Below are 19,037 nucleotides of genomic sequence, written 5' to 3' on the forward strand. Positions count from 1 at the left end.
ATTTTAATCCTGTTGACCCACAGAATAAATAAAACAGGTCTATTTTACTGTAAAGTGTACAGCATGAAAACAAAACCTTCCAAAATTTGCTAAATTGTGGTTTTCTTATCAATTTCCCCACACAAATAGTATTTTTTTGGGTTGTGCCATACATTATATGGTAAAATGAGTGATAACTATTGGTACAGTATTGGTTGCTATGGATATGTGAGCAAATAGTTCTTTTAGACAGGTGTACAGTGTGCACAAGCTTCTGCAGCCAAGTCTACGACTCCATTGATCCATCTGTGTCCAGAATGCTGCTGACAATAATTGGAGATAGAGATATACATGTCTTCATACGTACTTACTGCTGCATGTGCATATCTACCTGTTCTACTTTTTTTTACCCCAGTATAAAAATGACCTTGTTTGCTGCACTGTACATGCATAATTACCACACATGTACACACAGGCCCAGATTTTTCAAACTGTGTGAGAAAAAAATGTGCGATTTTTTTTTTTTTTCCCACAGCAACCAATCACAGTTCAGGTTTCGCTTTACCAGAGCTCGTTAGCTGAGCTGTGATTGGTTGCTGTGGAAAAATCACTCTCTTTTTTCTCAGTTTGATAAATCTGGGCCATAAGGCTTAGTTCACATTATTATGTTATGGGTATATGCCTGGGAAATCTCATGGGTTAGGTTCCAGCCACAATGAAATCCTAGGACTAGAGCAGTAATTCCTGTGGAGGCACTTACACACATTACCTGCTTCTAAATCAAAGCAGTCATGTAGATGGACAAGAGAGCCACTGTACTTCTAGCAAACGTGACAATCCTATTTTCCCCTGTAAGACTACCCCAATAATAGATGATACATATCCAGAGTGCTGCTGTTTGGGCTATGTAAGCACTGGTCATCATGGGTGCTCTGATGCTAGGAAGGTCAGTGACATGCAGCTCAGCCTTTTCTAGTTTGGTTATATCACTATTAACTGCAGTGCTGCCATTTTTATAATCACTGAGCAGATAGACCAGTCACTTGGAAGGGACACATACTTACCCACAGTCCTAATTTTGGTGGGACAATCCTACAAACTGAGCTACAAAGGGAAGGAGTTTATGTAAAGCCACCAAAAAGTGAGTATTCCCAAGTGGGTCTTAAATGCCCTATTTTGACATGTAAAAAATATGGAAACATGAGATACTAGGGGGTCACGTCCAGGGGGCAAGTCCTGGGAAAAAAAAGTGCAGGAACCCACCCAAGATTTCCACTCAAGGGCTGGTCCTGCAGAACTCCTGCTTAATGGGAACGGTATTCCTGTTGTGGAAAAAGTGCAGGAACTCAGTCTTACTTGAGCCCTTGTCACGCCGACACAAACAAGACTCGCATGTACCAGTCTGCTCTGTAAAGTAGTGTTTACTGGCCTTGGTGCGATATGCTGCTTCTTGCATACTCTTTTTATAAGCTCATGCTATTCTTAGGCCCAAGGGTCAGGTTTGATGAAAAATCTGGTATTGATTTAGAGCAGAAATGTGTCAAATCTGACATCAATCCACAACCCTTGCATGTCAGAGATGCATGTCAAAGAATTTTTCACAGCCTCATTCACATGTAGTGCAAAATTAACATATTTTTTGTATGAAGACGCTTGTCCCACAAGTAAGACTAATCCACTAGCCACAGCATAGGAAATAAGTGTATAACCGAAGGGGGATCTGACTGCTGGGACCCCTCCAAGACTCAGACAGGAACCAGTCTCTCATAAGCACAGAAGAGCAGTTACAAGTGTGCACTGCCACTATTATATTGTCTATGGGAGCTGCTGGAGATAGTAGAGCACAGATGGCTAGCCTCTGCAGTTCCATAGCACGTAAATGGTAGAGCATGTGTGTTGCCACTTCATTTAAGGGTACGTTCACACTACGGAATTCCTGTGGAATTCTACGGGCGGAATTCTGCAGTGTGAACTTAAAGGGGTTATCCAGGAAAAACTTTTTTTTATATATCAACTGGCTCCAGAAAGTTAAACAGATTTGTAAATTACTTCTATTAAAAAATCTTAATCCTTTCAGTACTTATGAGCTTCTGAAGTTAAGGTTGTTCTTTTCTGTCTAAGTCCTCTCTGATGACACCTGTCTCGGGGAAACGCCCAGTTTAGAAGCAATCCCCATAGCAAATCTCTTCTAAACTGGGCGTTTCCCGAGACAGGTGTCATCAGAGAGGACTTAGACAGAAAACAACAACCTTAACTTCAGAAGCTCATAAGTACTGAAAGGATTAAGATTTTTTAATAGAAGAAAGTTACAAATCTGTTTAACTTTCTGGAGCCAGTTGATATATATAAAAAAGTTTTTTCCTGAAATACCCCTTTTACAGTGTGAACGGGTCTTCAGCGGACAATTCCGCCGCTGAAACTGTTCCGTGCAAAGAAAGAACATGTTAATTTTTTGTGCGGATTTCTCGAGCACTGCATAGCCGTCAATGGTGACAGCTCAGTGCCCCGCGGCCCTAGCGCCGAAGTATTTTTGGCGGCGGCCCCCAAGTGGAATCTCTGCTTGCTGAATTCAGCAAGCGGAGATTCCGCAGTGTGAACGCACCCTCACCCTATGGGCCAGACAAAAATAGGCACATACAGGCCCACTTCAGAAGGTGCTGTGTTCATTTACAGTACTTTGTGCTATTCCTACCATGCTGTTTCCCTGCACTCCAGTCTTCCTTACTGGTAATGACTGTGGAGATAACTGCAGTATGACACTTATGCTATGCATAGAAATGTCAGGCTTGTACAGAGGCCCAGCACTTCATAGTGATTCACACATGAGGAAGAGAAACCAAGGTTATGCAAACCACTAATATAATGGAAGATTACACGTGTGAAACTAAAGGGAAAAAATACTCACGCCTGAAAACCTTTTAGCTTGTAGCTGGCATAGATTTCAGCCACAGATGGGCCAGATTTATTAAGAGGTCTGCTCCACTGATTTACAAGGCTATGTTTAACCCCTTAAGGACCAGGGGTTTTTCCGTTTTTGCACTTTCGTTTTTTCCTCCTTACCTTTAAAAAAGTCGTAACCCTTTCAATTTTGCACCTAAAAATCCATATGATGGCTTATTTTTTGCACCACCAATTCTACTTTGTAATGACATCAGTCATTTTACCCCAAAATCTACGGCGAAATGGAAAAAAAAATCATTGTGAGACAAATTGTAAAAAAAAAACGCCACTTTTGGGGGCTTCTGTTTGTACGCAGTAAATTTTTCAGTAAAAATGACACCTTATCTTTATTCTGTAGGTCCATACGATTAAAATGATCCCCTACTTTATATAGTTATGATTTTGTCGCACTTCTGAAAAAAATTATAACTACATGCAGGAAAATTTATACGTTTAAAATTGTCATCTTCTGACCCCTATAACTTTTATATTTTACCGTGTATGGGTCGGTATGAGGGCTCATTTTTTGTGACGTGATCTGAAATTTTTAGCAGTACCCTTTTTGTATTGATCGGACTTGTTAATTACTTTTTATTCATTTTTTCATGATATAAAAAGTGAACAAAAATACACTATTTTGGAATTTTTTTGCGCGTACGCCATTGACCGTGTGGTTTAATTAACAATATATTTTTATAATTCGGACATTTCTGCACGCGGCGATACCACATATGTTTATTTTTATGCACACTGTTTTTTTTTAAATGGGAAAAGGGGGGTGATTCAAACTTTTAATAGGGGAGGGGTTAAATGATCTTTATTCACTTTTTTTTTTTGCTTTTTTTTTTGCAGTGTTATAGCTCCCATAGGGACCTATAACACTGCACACACTGATCTTTATCATTGATCACTGGTTTCTCATAGGAAACCAGTGATCGATGATTCTGCCGCTTGACTGCTCATGCCTGGATCTCAGGCACTGAGCAGTCATTCGGCGATCGGACACCAGGAGGCAAGATAGGAGACCCTCCTCGTGTCTAACAGCTGTTCGGGACGCCGTCGTGGCCCCGCGATATAGAAAGGGAAAGGACTCAGGACGTACCGATACGCCCTTGGTCCTTAAGGGGTTAAACAACAGATATTTCCCAAACAAATATCTGTTGCAGAATTAGCAGCATACAATCTGTGTTGCAAAATTGTGGTGGTGTTTTTTTTTAAATTAGTTTCCCACCATAAATATTTTTTGGGTTGTGCCGTACATTACATCTTTTGTCAATATAAAGTACAATTGGTTGTGCAAAAAGGATGGCAAAATAGTTTTGTCTCATAGAAGGCAAGGAGGAAATACAAAACCAAAAATAAAATTTCCCTGTGTCCTAAGACCAAAATGGGCTGTGTCCTTAAAGGGGTATTCCAGGCAACAACATTTTATCCCCTATCCAAAGGATAGGGGATACGATGTCTGATCGCGGGGGGCCCGCTGCTGAGACCCCTGCGATCTCCCTGCAGCACTGGCTTTCTATGCGGGGGCTGAATCTCCAGTTTCGGAAACCTCCGGGTTTCCAGGACTGGGGACGTGACGTCACACCACACCCCCTCCATTCATGTCTATGGGAGGGGCCATCACGCAGTTTCCGAAACTGGAGATTCAGCACCTGCATAGAAAGCGGGTGCTGCAGGGAGATCGTGGGATGTCTCAGCAGCGAGCCCCCCCCCCCGTGATTAGACATCTTATGCCCTATCCTTTGGATAGGGGATAAAATGTTTTTGCCCGGAATACCCCTTTAAGGTGTTAGAGGCATACTCCAGAAGAAAAAAAAATATTTTCAAATCTACTGGTGCCACAAGTTATACAGATTTGTACATTACAATAAATACACTATGAGGGAGATTTATCAAAACCTGTCTAGAGGAATAGTTGCTGAGTTGCCCATTAGTGTTGCTCGCGAATATTCGTAATGCGAATTTTATTCGCGCATATCGCATATTCGCGAATTTGCGAATATTCTCTAATATAGCGCTATATATTCGTAATTACGAATATTCCTTTTTATTTTTATTTTTTTTCCTTTCACAGTACACATCACAGTGATCATCCCTCTCTGCTTCCAGCTTGTGTGGTGTAAAGAAGACTCTAATACTACTGTGTGAGACTGGTGTGTGAATTTTCGCATATGCGAAAATTAGCATATGCTAATTTTCGTATATGCGGATTTTCGCTTATGCTAATTTTTGTATATGCAAATTTTCGCATATGGTAATTTTCCATATGGTAATTTCCGTCCATATATTCGCAAATATTCGCGAATTCGAATATGGCCTATGCCGCTCAACACTATTGCCCATAGCAACCAATCAGACTGTTTCTTTCATTTCTCAGAGGCCTTTTCAAAAATGAAAGAATCTAACTGATTAGGCAGGTTTGGATAAATCTCCCCCTATAGTTCTATGCAGATGCACAATAGCCATTTCTAGTAATGTTAAGTACTCATATTGGGGGAGATTTATCAAAACCTGTGCAAAGGAAAAGTTGCCTAGTTGCCCATAGCAACCAGATTGCTTCTTTCATTTTCCAGCTTGCTTCTTTTGAAAATGAAAGAAGCAAGCTGATTGGTTGCTATGGGCAACTGGGCAACTTTTACTCTGCACAGGTTTTGATAAATCTCCCCCATTGTTATAGGTAATCCTGCATCTGTCACCATCCTATATATATATATATATATATATATATATATATATATATATATATACATATATATATAGATAGATAGATAGAGGCCATTCTCAATAATACACTATATACCTCAAAAACACCAATATAGCCTTTCACATAAAATACAGTTTTTATTAGAGATAAATTAAAATACACTTACAAAAATTACAAATCTAGCACGCATGAAAATTATGTTTGGTAATAAGAATCCACAATACTTTTAAAGTGCACATAGGAGGAAGGTGCTAGGTCAGACGGGTGCGGTGGTGTTTCCTATTATGGGTAAGCAGTAATGTTGATGTTATGTGGGGATTAACATATTTGACTCTCCTAGTCTAGTAGCAATTTATGTCCGCAATAGGGACCGTATTATTCGACAATATAAATATATTCCCTATTAAGATCTAATTACGGACATGGCACTTTAAAGTACTAATAACCCCCACTAGCTGTAATACTATCTCAGCCACCTAGCACCTTCCTCCTATGATCACACCTGATGAAAGGGTTTACACCCAGAAACGCGTTGTGTGAACGTAATAAAGTTGAATCTACAATACCGATGACTTCAGAATTTTTATTGATTCCACCGAACGTATAGCAGCGCGGAGACCACTTCCCGGCTTCACCCCTTCTCCTTACCCTGTTGCACACATTCAAGGCACCCAGTGCCAGAGGCAGCAAAACAACCCCAAGACATCATTGAACCTCCACCATATTTCACTGTAAGTAGTGTTCTTTTCTTTGCAGGCCTCATTCCATTTTCAGTAAAAAGTAGAATGATGTGCTTTACCAAAAAGCTCTATCTTGGTCTCATCTGTCCACAAGACGTTTTCCCAGAAGGGTTTGGCTTACTCAAGTTCATTTTGGCAGAATGTAGTCTTGCTTTTTAATGTCTCTGTGTCAGCAGTGGGGTCCTCCTGGGTCTCCTGCCATAGCGTTTCATTTCATTTAAATGTTGATGTATAGATTGCGCTGACACTGATGCTCTCTGAGCCTGCAGGACAGCTTGAATATCTTTGGAACTTGTTTGGGGCTGCTTATCCACCATTCGGACTATCCTGCGTTGACATGTTTCATCAATTTTTCTATTCACGCCCAGAGAGATTAGCTACAGTTCCATGGGTTGCAAACTTCTTCATAATGTTGCGCACTGTGGACAAAGGCAAATCTACATCTCTGGAGATGGACTTATAACCTTGAGATTGTTGATATTTTTCCACAATTTTGGTTCTCAGGTCCTCAGACAGTTCTCTTCTCCTCTTTCTGTTGTCCATACTTAGTGTGGCACACATAGGCACACAATGCAAAGACTAAGTGAACTTCTCTCCTTTTTATCTGCTGTGATTTTTATGTTGCCCACACCTGTTACTTGCACCAGGTGAGTTTAACCCCTTAAGGACCAAGCCCATTTTAACCTTAAAGGGGTACTCCGGTGCTTACAAATCTTATCCCCTATCCAAAGGATAGGGGATAAGATGCCTGATAGCGGGAGTCCCGCAGCTGGGGACGCCCGTGATCATGCACGCGGCACCCCGTTTGTAATCAGTCCCCGGAGCGTGTTCGCTCCGGGTCTGATCACGGTCGTCCGCAGGGCCGGCGGCGTGTGACGTCACGCCTCCGCCCCGTGTGACGTCACGCTCCGCCCCTCAATGCAAGCCTACGGGAGGGGGCGTGCATGATCACAGGTGTCCCCAGCTGCGGGACTCCCGCGATCAGGCATCTTATCCCCTATCCTTTGGATAGGGGATAAGATGTGTAAGCACCGGAGTACCCCTTTAAGGACCAGGCCAATTTCATTTAAGCATTTTCGTTCTTTCCTCCATCTACAGACTCATATAAGGACTTCTTTTGTGTCACCAATGTTACTTTGTAATGAAACCTCTCATTTTACCATAAAATGTATGGCGAACCCAAAAAAAACTTTTTTTAGGGAGGAAATTTTAATGAAAACAAAAATTTTGCAAATTTTTGAGGGTTTTGTCTTCACACTATACACTTTACGGTAAAAATGACATGTGTTCTTTATTCTGTGGGTCAATACAATTAAAATGATACCCATGGCTAGATACTTTTATATTTTTGTACCGCTTAAAATAAATCTAAAACTTTTTGTACAAAATCAGTAATCTAAAACCGCCCTATTTTGACCACCTATAACTTTTTAATTTTTCCGTATATAGGGCGGTATGACTGCTCATTTTTTGCGCCATCATCTGTACTTTTTATCGATACCACATTTGCATATATAAAGCTTTTAGATAATTTTTTATTATTTTATTTAAATAAAATGTAACAAAAAAGCTGCATTTTTGGCCTTTTTTTAATTTTTTACGTTTACGGGATAACGGGATTAACCTTATATGTTGATAGTACGGACATTTACGCATGCGGCGATACCAAATATGTTTATTAAAAAAATACGCTTTTTGGGGGTAAAATGGGAAAAACTAACAATTTTCATTTTTTATTGGGGGAGGGGATTTTACATTTTTTTTTAACTTTTTTTTTTTTTTTACATTTTTCAACTTTTATTTTACACTTTTTATGTCCCCCATAGGGGACTATCTATAGCAATCCTTTGATTGCTAATACTGTTCAGTGCTATGTATAGGACACAGCACTGCTCAGTATTATCGGTGATCTTCTGCTCGATGTCAGACCAGAGCAGAAGACCCCGGGAGATGGCCGGAGCCAGGTGAGGAGACCTCCGGCCGCCATGCTGGATGATCGGATCGCCGCGGCAGTGCTGCAGGCGATCCTTTCATCCATTCAAAGTGCCGCACTGCCGCAGATGCCGTGATCTGTATTGATCACGGCATCTGAGGGGTTAATGGCGGACATCCGCACGATCGCGGATGTCGGCCATTATGGGCGGGTTCCCGGCTGCTACTTGCAGCCGGAACCTGCCGTGTATGGCGCGAGCACCATTCCGATGCTCGCGGTCATACACAGGACGTAAATGTACGTCCTGGTGCGGGAAGTCCCGCCAAGCCAGGACGTACATTTACGTCGGTGGTCTTTAAGGGGTTAAAGGAGCATCACATGCTTGAAACAATCTTATTTTTCCACAATTTTTAAAGGGTGCCAATAATATTCTCCAGCCCATTTTTTGAGTTTGGTGTCACATTATGTCCATTTTTCTTTTTTCCTCCCTTTTTTGGTTTAGTTCCAATACACACAAAGGGAATAAACATGTGTATAGCAAAACATGTGTATAGCAAAACGTGTTACTGCAATCCTTTTCTGTGACAAATACTTCATTTTCTAGGAACATTTCTGGGGTGCCATTTATGGCCATGACTGTATTGTGGATACTTATTACCAAACATCATTTTCATGCGTGCTAGATTTGTAATTTTTGTAAGTGTATTTTATTTTATCTCTATTAAAAACTGTATTTTATGTGAAAGGCTATATTGACGCTGGTGTTTTTGAGGTATATAGATTTGTAAATGACTTCTGTTTAAAAATCTCAATCCTTCCAGTACTTATCAGCTGCTGTATGCTCCAGAGGAAGTTGTGTAGTTCTTTCCAGTCTGACCACAGTGCTCTCTGCTGACACTTCTGTCCTTGTCAGGAACTGTCCAGAGCATGAGCAAATTCCCATAGCAAACCTCGTCTGCTCTTAAAGGGCTACTTTTTTTTTATCAACTGGTGCCAGAAAGTTAAACAGATGTGTAATTTACTTCTTTTCAAAAATCTTAATCCTACCAGTACTTATCATCTGATGTATGCTCCACAGGAACTTCTTTTCTTTTTTAATTTATTTTCTGTCTGACCACCCTGCTCTCTGCTGACACCTCAGTCTGTGTCAGGAACTGTCCAGAGCAGGATAGGTTTGCTATGGGATTTGCTCCTGCTATGGACAGAGGTGTCAGCAGAGAGCACTGTGGTCAGGCAGAAAAGAAATTCAAAAAGAAAAGAACTTCCTGTGGAGCATACAGCAGCTGATAAGTATTGGAAGGATAGAAGTAATTTACAAATCTGTTAAACTTTCTGGCACTAGTTAATTTAAAAAAAAAAAAATTCCACCGGAGTACCCCTTTTAAGGAGATATCCACTGGAATGTTTTATCATGCAAAAAGGAAAATAACAAACTGTATCTTGCCTTCCTTTGCTCCCCTGATGTTCCGATATAGGTCTTCTGGGCCCGGTCTTCTTCCGCATCTTGGAGCCTGACTCGTCACACTACGATCAGCTTATTGCTGGCCACAGCGATGTCCTGCCTTGGCCAGTGATACACTGAGCGCAGTGTCATATAATGGCCTATGCAGCAAGGAGAAGGCGGGGCCCAGACACCTTACATGACACTGTGCTCAGCCTATCACTGGCCGAGGCAGGACATCGCTGTGGCCCACATTAAGGTGATCGCATTGTGACGCGCCAGGCTCCAAGATGTGGAAGAAGACTGGGCCCAGAAGACCGATATTAGCACACCGGGGGAGTGACAGGAGGTGAGTTACAGTTTAATACATTTTTTACAGCCCGGGCACAATGGAATGGTAAAACATTCCAATGGATATTTCCTTTAACCCCTTAAGGAGGCCGGGCGTATCCATGTGCCCCGTTTCAGAGTCCTTAAGGACTGAGGGCGTATGGGTACGCCCGTGGGAATGCCTGTCCCCACCGCTCGCCGGGCGGGACCGGACCGGGGTGACTGCTGATATTTATCAGCAGGCACCCCGTGCAAACCCCTGTGGAGGTCCTGAGACCCCCCATGTCGTTGCAAATCGACTGTTAATTCAGATCGGCGATTCTGGGTCAATCGGGTCTCTGGTTAACCAGAAAAAAAGGGTGAATGGGGCTGTCCAAGACAGCCCCATTCACCCTTACCAAGCAGGAGTTAGGTGGCACGGGTTCTGCCTCACGACCATGTGATTGATCGGTCGGAACAACTGAACAATCACGACCCTGCTGGGCGGTGATCGGGGTCGGCGGGAGTCTCCTACCTTTCCCTGGTCCAGCAGGGAACCCCTCTGATGGTGGTGACAGGAGCAGTAGGATTGGTGGCAGCAGCGGCGGCGGTCCCGGCGGCTGGATACAGCAGGAGGTGAGGCCTGTTCACCTCCTGCTGTTGCTTAGCAACAACACTCAGCATGCAAAGCCAAAGGGCATGCTGGGAGTTGTAGTTTTGCAACAGCTGGAGTTCCAACTACAACTCCCAGCATGCCCTTTGGTAGTCTGTGCATGCTGGGGGTTGTAGTTATGCAACAGCTGGAGGCACATTTATTCTATGTGCAGCCAGCTGTTGCATAACTACAACTCCCTACATGCACAGACTACCAAAGGGCATGCCTGGAGTTGTAGCAGTGTGCCTCCAGCTGTTGCAAAACGACAATTCTCAGCATGCACTTCGACTGTCAATGCATGCTGATTGTTGCAGTTTTGCAGCAGCTGGAGACACGTTGTTTGCGAAACAGAGTTTGTTACCTAACTCAGTGTTTTGCAACCAGTGTTCCTCCAGCTGTTGCAAAAATACAACTCCCAGCATGTTCTGAGAGATTGTACATGCTGGGAGTTCTAGTTTTGCAAAACAGCTGGAGGCACACAGGTTGCAAAACACTTAAGTAACAGTTAAGTAACAAACTCTCAGTGTTTCGCAACCAATGTGCCTCCAGCTGTTGCATAACTACAACTCCCAGCATGTATGGTCTGCCAGTGCATGCTGGGAGTTGTAGTTTTGCAACAGCTGGAGGTTGCCACCCCCCATATGAATAGCAAGTTTTCTGATGCGGCAAGTTTTGAGATGTGGAAAATTTTCCAACGCAGCTCAAACTTCCAGCGAGAAACTCACTGTAAACCCGCCCGTAACTTAAAAACAGTACACTACACCTACACAAAATAAAAAGTAAAACACTACATATACCATATACACATACCCCTACACAGTCCCGTCCCCCCCCCAATGAAAAATAAAAATATCTTGTACGGCACTGTTTCCAAAACAGAGCCTCCAGCTGTTGAAAAGCAGTATTGCCGGACAGCCAATGACTGTCCAGACATGATGGGAGTTTTGCAACATCTGGAGACACCCCGTTTGGGAAACACTGCCGTAGGGTATTTTTGTGGCGGATTGAAATGCCCAATCTAGGCCTCAAATGCGCATGGCGCTCTCTCGCTTTGGAGCCCTGTCGTATTTCAAGGAAACAGTTTAGGGCCACATATGGGGTGTCTCCGTACTCGGGTGAAATTGTGTTACAAATTTTGGGGGGCTTTTTCTCCTTTAACCCCTTCTGAAAAGGTAAAGTTGGGGTCTACACCAGCATGTTATTGTAAAAAATAATTAATTTTCACAAGCGGTAAAAGGAAAAAAAGACCTCCAAAATTTGTAAATCAATTTCTCCGGAGTACAGAACTACCCCATATGTGGGTATAAAGTGCCCTGCTAGTGCACAACATGGCTCAGGAGTGAGAGCAAGCCATGTACATTTGAGGTCTAAATTGGTGATTTGCACAGGGGTGGCTGATTTTACAGCGGTTCTGACATAAACGCAAAATAATAAATACCCAGATGTGACCCCATTTTGGAAACTACACCCCTTATGGAATGTAACAAGGGGTATTGTGAGCCTTAACACCCCACAAGTGTTTGATGAATTTTCGTTAAATTTGGACGTGAAATAAAAAATTTTCACTAAAATGCTGGTGTTACCCTACATTTTTCATTTTCACAAGGGAGAATAGGAAAAAAGCCCCCCAAAATTTGTAGCCCTATTTCTTCTGAGTAAGAACATACCCCATATGTGGATGTAAAGTGCTCTGCGGGAGAACTACAATGCTCAGAAGAGAAGGTGTGCCATTGGGCTTTTGGAGAGAGAATGTGTCCAAACTTGAAGGCCATGTGTGTTTATAAAGCCCCCATAGTGTCAGAACAGTGGACCCCCCCCACATGTGACCCCAATTTGGAAACTACACCCCTCATGTAATTTAATAAGGGGTACAGTGAGCATTTACACCCCACAGGTGTCTGACAGATTTTTGGAACAGTGGCCCGTGAAAATGAAAAATTTTATTTTTCATTTGCACAGCCACTGTTCCAAAGATCTGTCAAACACCAGTGGGGTGTAAATGTTCACTGCACCCCTTATTAAATTCAGTGAGGGGTGTAGTTTCCAAAATGGGGTCACTTGCGGGGGGGGGGTTTACTGTTCTGGCACCACGGGGGGGGGGGGGGGCTTAATAAACACACATGGCCTACCACTTGTATTCCAACCAAATTCTCTCACCAAAAGCTCAATGGCACTCCTTCTCTTCTGAGCATTGTAGTTCGCCCGCAGAGCACTTTACATCCACATATGGGGAATTTCCATTCTCAGAAGAAGGGGTTACAAATTTGGGGGGTCTTTTTCTCCTTTTACCCCTTGTAATATTTCAAAAACTGGGTCCACAAGAACATGCGAGTGTAAAAAATGAAGATTTAGAATTTTCTCCTTCACCTTTCTGCTGTTCCTGTGAAACACCTAAAGGGATAACACACTTTCTGAATGTCATTTTTAATACTTTGGGGGGTGCAGTTTTTATAATGCGGTCATTTATGGTGTATTTCTAATATGAAGACCCCTCAAATACACTTCAAAACTGAAAAATTCTGATTTTGAACATTTTGTGAAAAATTGGAAAATTGCTGCTGAACGTTGAAGCCCTCTGATGTCTTCCAAAAGTAAAAACATGTCAACTTCATGATGCAAACATAAAGTAGACATATTGTATATGTGAATCAATATATAATTTATTTGGAATATCCATTTTCCTTACAAGCAGAGAGTTTCAAAGTTAGAAAAATTCAAAATTTTCATGAAATTTGGGGAATTTTCACCAAGAAAGGATGCAAGTAACGACGAAAATATACCACTATGTTAAAGTAGAATATGTCACGAAAAAACAATCTCGGAATCAGAATAACTGCTAAAAGCATCCCAGAGTTATTAATGCATAAAGCGACAGTAGTCAGAATTGGAAAAAAGGGCTCAGTCCTTAAAGGGGTACTCCGGCGTTTAGACATCACCCCCGTGATCTTGCATGCAGCACCCCAATTAAAATCAGTCCCCGGAGCATGTTCGCTCCGGGTCTGATTACCGGCGACCACGGGGCAGGCGGCGTGTGACGTCACGCCTCAGCCCCTGTGTGACGTCACGCTCCGCCCCTCAATGCAAGCCTATGGGAGGGGGCGTGACAGCTGGCACCAGTTTATTTGAAAAACATTTTTTCCTTTGAGGTACCCCTTTAATAATTGGTTGTAAAGATATTTTAGCCGAGATAGAAAATTAATATCGGAATGTTCCTTTTGCCCAGTCATATTTAGGCTTCTTATTCACAAATCTAGCGTTACACAGTTCTAGACTGCCCAGCCCAGAGCAAAGTTCATATTGACATCATAAGCACATGACATCTATATATTGAAATACTAAGATATTTATGCACTCCTTAACATTTAGAGATAGTAACTTGTAGCAATTGACTTTTCATTTAGTACAGCACACAGGACATGGGGATTTCAGTAATGTATTCATTTATTAGCAGTGCTACTTGTAGAGACTAATATGGCTCTTTTACTTGAACATTGACCACTATTGCCTTACACTCACATAGTTGCTTCACCTTACAGAGTTATTTTTCAATATTTTTTTAAGCTTTTTGTAAATGGGATCCAAGTGTCCAGCTGCTGGAGTGGCAGGTGGCCACTCATTTTTTATGGAAATGTAGTAGATGACGCTCATGTAAATTTAAAATACGTACACTTGTTATATGATTGATCTGAAAGCCACAGCTCAGGGTAATATACAGTATCTCACATTTAATATTAAATATTTTATTATCTTTTGATGTGACAACACTGAAGAAATGATACTATGCTACAACATAAAATAGTGCACAGCCTGTATAACAGTTTTAAATGTTACTGTCCCCTTAAATTAACTTAACACGCAACCATTAATGTTTAAACCTTGGAAACAAAAGTGAGTTCACCCCTAAGTGGAAATGTCCACATTGGGCCCAATTAGCCATTTTACCTCCCTAGTGTCATGTGACTTGTGAGTGTTACAAGGTGTGAAAGCAGGTGTCTTAAAGTGTACCTGTCATTAGCAAAAACTTTATTATTTAATGTAGATAATACCATCATATGTATATTTGTAATGTGTATATTATTGGGTGAAAAAATACTGTCTGCAGCTATTGCATGTGTGTCTCTGTGAGGAGTCCAAATACTGGAAGTGAGGGCAGGACAAGCAGGGCTCTGTGCAGGCTCCTGGCTTGTCAATTATCCGGATGTGTGAGCTGGGAGCGTGTTACAAAGCTTCACTGCACAGAGCCCTGCTTGTCCGCCCACACTTCCTGTATTTGGTCTCTTCACACAGGGACAAAAATGTACACATTTTTATCCAATGTATATTACAAATATACATATAAAGTTTTTTCTTTATTATATAAAAAGTATTTGCTAATGCTGATCACGGGACGTTTAACATGGCACCTCATGGCAAAAAATTCTCTGAGGATCTAAAAAAAAAAAGAATTGCTGCTTTACATAAAGATGGATGGGCTATAAGAAGATTGCCAAGACCCTGAAACTTGTCTACAGCACGGTGGGCAACACCATACAGTGGTTTCACAGGGCAGTTTCCACTCAGAATAGTCCTTGTCATGGTCGAAAGAAGTTGAGTGCACATGCTCAGTGTCATCTATAGGTTGTCTATGGAAAAAAGATGTATGAGTGCTGCCTGCTTTGTTGCAGAGGTAGAAAGAGTGTGTGTGGGTGGGGGGGTAGCCTTTCAATTGGTCTGTATGGCTATTGTCCCAGAAAGAAGCCTCTCTTAAATATGATGCACAAGAAAGCTCATCGTTTGTTAAAGACAAGCAGAATAAGGACACAGATTACTGGAACCATATCCTGTAATCCGATGAGACCAAGATAAACTTATTTACTTCAGATGGTGTCAAGCGTGTGTGACGGCAGCCGGGTGAGGAGCACAAACGCAGGTGTGTCTTGCCTTCTGTCAAACATGATGGTGGAGGAATTATGGTCTAGGGTTGCAGGAGTGCTGCTGGCACTTGGGAGCTACAGTTAATCTAGGGAATCTTGAATGTCAACATGTACTGTGACATACTAAAGCAGAGCATGATCACCCTCCCTCTGAAAGCTGGGCCACAGGGCAGCATTCCAACATGACAACAACCCCAAACACACCTTCAAGATGACCACTGCCTTGCTGTGGGTAAAGGTGATAGACTTTTCCTATAGAGAATCTGTGGGGTATTCCTGAACTGAAGGTAGAAAAGTGCAAGGTTCGCAGGAAAGAGGATAAGTGCCAGATCACGGGGAGTCCGACCGCCGAGACCCCCCACGATCTCCTGCCTGATGCCCCTTCTCCCTACATAAATATGTGTCGACCATGGCACAAAGCTGTGGCCGACACACCTCCTCCATGCATCTCTGTGGGAGAGCCGGAGATACCCAAACGCTGTATCCCCAGCTCTCCCATAGAGATCCATGGAGGGGACGTCTCGGCCACAGCGTTGTGCCATGCAGGGAAGCCAAGGTGCTGGGCGGGAGATCTCACAATTATGCACTATCCTGCAGATAGGGGATACATTTTAAAAAAAAATCTGCATAACTCCTTTAACTTTAATATTGAATGTGTCTAGATTTAATAAATTTCCAGCTTTAAACATAATCCCTGAAAACTAATTTGCAACATTAAAGAAGTCATGTGACTGGGGCATCCAGGCCTGATTGGTCAGTGCCTTCTTTGTTCAGTCTGTTGAGGGCATAGAGCAGCTGTCGTGATCATTGAAGCTGTAACATCTCTGGCAGCATCTGGTGATTTCTGAGGAGCAATTTTCAGACCATTTTTTCTTTCACAGATGCCCGATGGACAGCACAGATCTCCCCAGATGATCTATGGGTATGTGCTACTCCTATCATATTACACACAAGATGATACATTTACATTGTACAGTGTAGAAGGACAAATGGGACGCTGTTAATGTTAGGGGGCTATGTAACTTAGGCTGCTTTCACACTATGAAGTTCTCCCATTAATACACGTACGTTTGAAAAATAATTATTAACACACGTTAAACAACCCCATTCAAGTCAATGGGTTTTTTCGTGTACCCGTTATCACACGTTATAGCCCGTCATGACTAACGTACTTTAGTTGTGACGGGAGAAACAACGTGATATGAGCCTTGTGACCCGTATCTTTTAAAGAGAGGACCTGGATGTGGGGGACCATGAGCCTCCGTGCGGAGCCAAGAGTCTGGGGGCAGCAGTCCTAGAGTCTGGGTGCAGTGGACTAACAGCCTAGGTGCCAGGAACCTAGAACCTGGGTGCAGCAGACCAAGAGTCTAGGTGTTCTGGATTGAGAGCCTGGGTGCGGCAGACCAAGTGCGTGGGTGCAGCAGACTAAGAGCCTGTGAGCTGCGGTTCAAAAGCCTAGGTGCTGTGGACTTAGTATAGGTGCGATGGACCAATATCCTGGGTGCTGTGGACCTAGAGCTTAAGTGCTGTGGACCAAGAGCCTGGGTGCTGCAAACCAAAAGCTAAGGTGCTGTAGACCAAGAGTCTGGGTTTGGCAAACCAAGAGCCTGGGTTCGGCAGACCAAGGGCCTGGGTGTGGCAAACCTAGAGCTAAGGTGCTGTGGACCAAGACCATGAGGGCTGCGGACCAAGAGCCTAGGTCCGGCAGGGTCTAGAGTCTGGGTGCTTGGGACCAAATGCTTAGATGCTGCAGACCAAAAGCTTTGGTGTGGCATGTCAAATGTCTTGGTGCAATGGACAAAGAGTTTGGGTGCTGTGGACCTCGAGTGTGGGTGCGGTGGACCGAGAGCCTGGGTGTAACGAACCAAGAGTCTAATTGCCATGGAGAGAAAGCCTGAGAGTGGCAAAGAGCCTAGTTGTGGAGCTCCGACAAAGTCTGGGTGTGGTGGATCAAGAACATGGGCACCGCTGACCAAGGATATGGTGAGCCGACAAAGTCTGGGTGTGGTGGATCAAGAGCATGGGCACTGCTGACCAAGAGGCTGGGTGCGGCAGACCAAGAGCCTGGGTGTGGCGGATCAAGCGCCTTGGTGCGCTGGACCAAAAGTTTGGGTTCGAGTCAAACGTCTGGGTGTGACGGACTAAGAGTTTGGGTGCTGTGGACCTAGAGCTTAGGCTTGATGTGGTAGCATAAGAGCCTTAGTGCGGAAGACCATGAGCCTAGATGTGGAGGACAATGAACCCAGGTGCGCTGGACCAAAATTCTGGGTTTGGGCCAAACGTCTGGGTGTGACGGACCAAGAGTTTGGGTGGTGTGGACCTAGAGCTTAGGTTTGGTAGACGAAGAGTGTGGGTGCAGTGGAAAGAGAGCCAGGGTGTAGCAGACCAATGTAGCCTGGATGCTACAAACTTGATGTGGATGTAACGCCTGCACTCCGGCTGGACAGGCTGGACGTGAGCGCTCTTTGCTCATGTCCCCACTGCCAGCGGGGCTGGGATTCGCATCGTGGGACGCACCCACATGCGAATCCCAACCCGTCACTCACCTCCCACCTTTCCGTGTCCTCGCAGCCCCAAAGCGCGTGCCCCCGCCTCCTAGAGCGCGCGTGCCAGAGCTCTCACTCTTAAAGGGCCAGTGCTCATTTAATTAAGTGTCTACACCTGCACCCTGGTCCTTAAATATCAGCTCCTCCTTTGGTTCCCTGCCGGATATTTGGTTGTCTATTGCCATAGTGAAAGTTCTGTGTCTCTGTTACTGTGTACCTGTTCCTTTCTACCTTCCTACCCTGCACCTGTGTTCCTACCCTGACCTACTGCTATCTTGCCACGTCCTGCCAGTCTCCTTCTGTGCCACGCCACCTCCCAACTACCTGTGTGGATGAGTCATGCCAGGGGTAGCGACCTGGGTGCTGCCTGCCGCAGCAAGACCATCCCGCTTTGTGGATGGCTCTGGTGAAAAGCAGCGGCACCTTAGACTCCGCTCCCTGGCACAGCTCACCTCATCATCCACACAGGCCCAGAGGATCCACCACCTGCTGTGACCATAACAGTGGACATATAGGGGGAGTTTCATCAAAACCTGTCCAGAGGAAAAGTAGACCAGTTGCCCATAGCAACCAATCAGATCGCTTCTTTGATTTTTTAAAAGGCCTCTGAAAACAAAAAGAAGCGATCTGACAGGTTGCTATGGGCAATTGGTCAACTTTTCCTCAGCACAGACCTTAATGAATCTCCCCCTAAGTGCTTTGCGGGCACACGGCAGGGCTCAGAAGGGAAGGAGCAACATTTAGCTTTTGGAGAGAGAACTTTGGAGAGAGAATTTTTGGGGGCCATGTTGCATTAACAAAGCCCCCTTGGTTCCCCGGATAGTGACTCCATTTTGAAAACAAAACCCTTTAAAGGGGTATTCCAGGCAAAACC

The 19,037-nt window shown here is 43.6% G+C and overlaps 1 protein-coding gene across 1 annotated transcript in view; it reads left to right on the forward strand.

Moving 5' to 3' along the window:
- The first annotated feature begins 656 nt into the window (after window positions 1-656).
- Window positions 657-19,037, forward strand: part of NAXD (NAD(P)HX dehydratase) — a 95,571-nt gene continuing 77,190 nt past the window's right edge. The window contains exon 1 of the mRNA XM_056555755.1: window positions 657-1,120. The gene's annotated coding sequence lies outside the window, so the exon portion shown is untranslated. The remainder of the gene's footprint in view (window positions 1,121-19,037) is intronic.

This window comes from Hyla sarda, chromosome 2 (assembly GCF_029499605.1).
Source record: "Hyla sarda isolate aHylSar1 chromosome 2, aHylSar1.hap1, whole genome shotgun sequence".
Classification (NCBI taxonomy): domain Eukaryota; kingdom Metazoa; phylum Chordata; class Amphibia; order Anura; family Hylidae; genus Hyla; species Hyla sarda.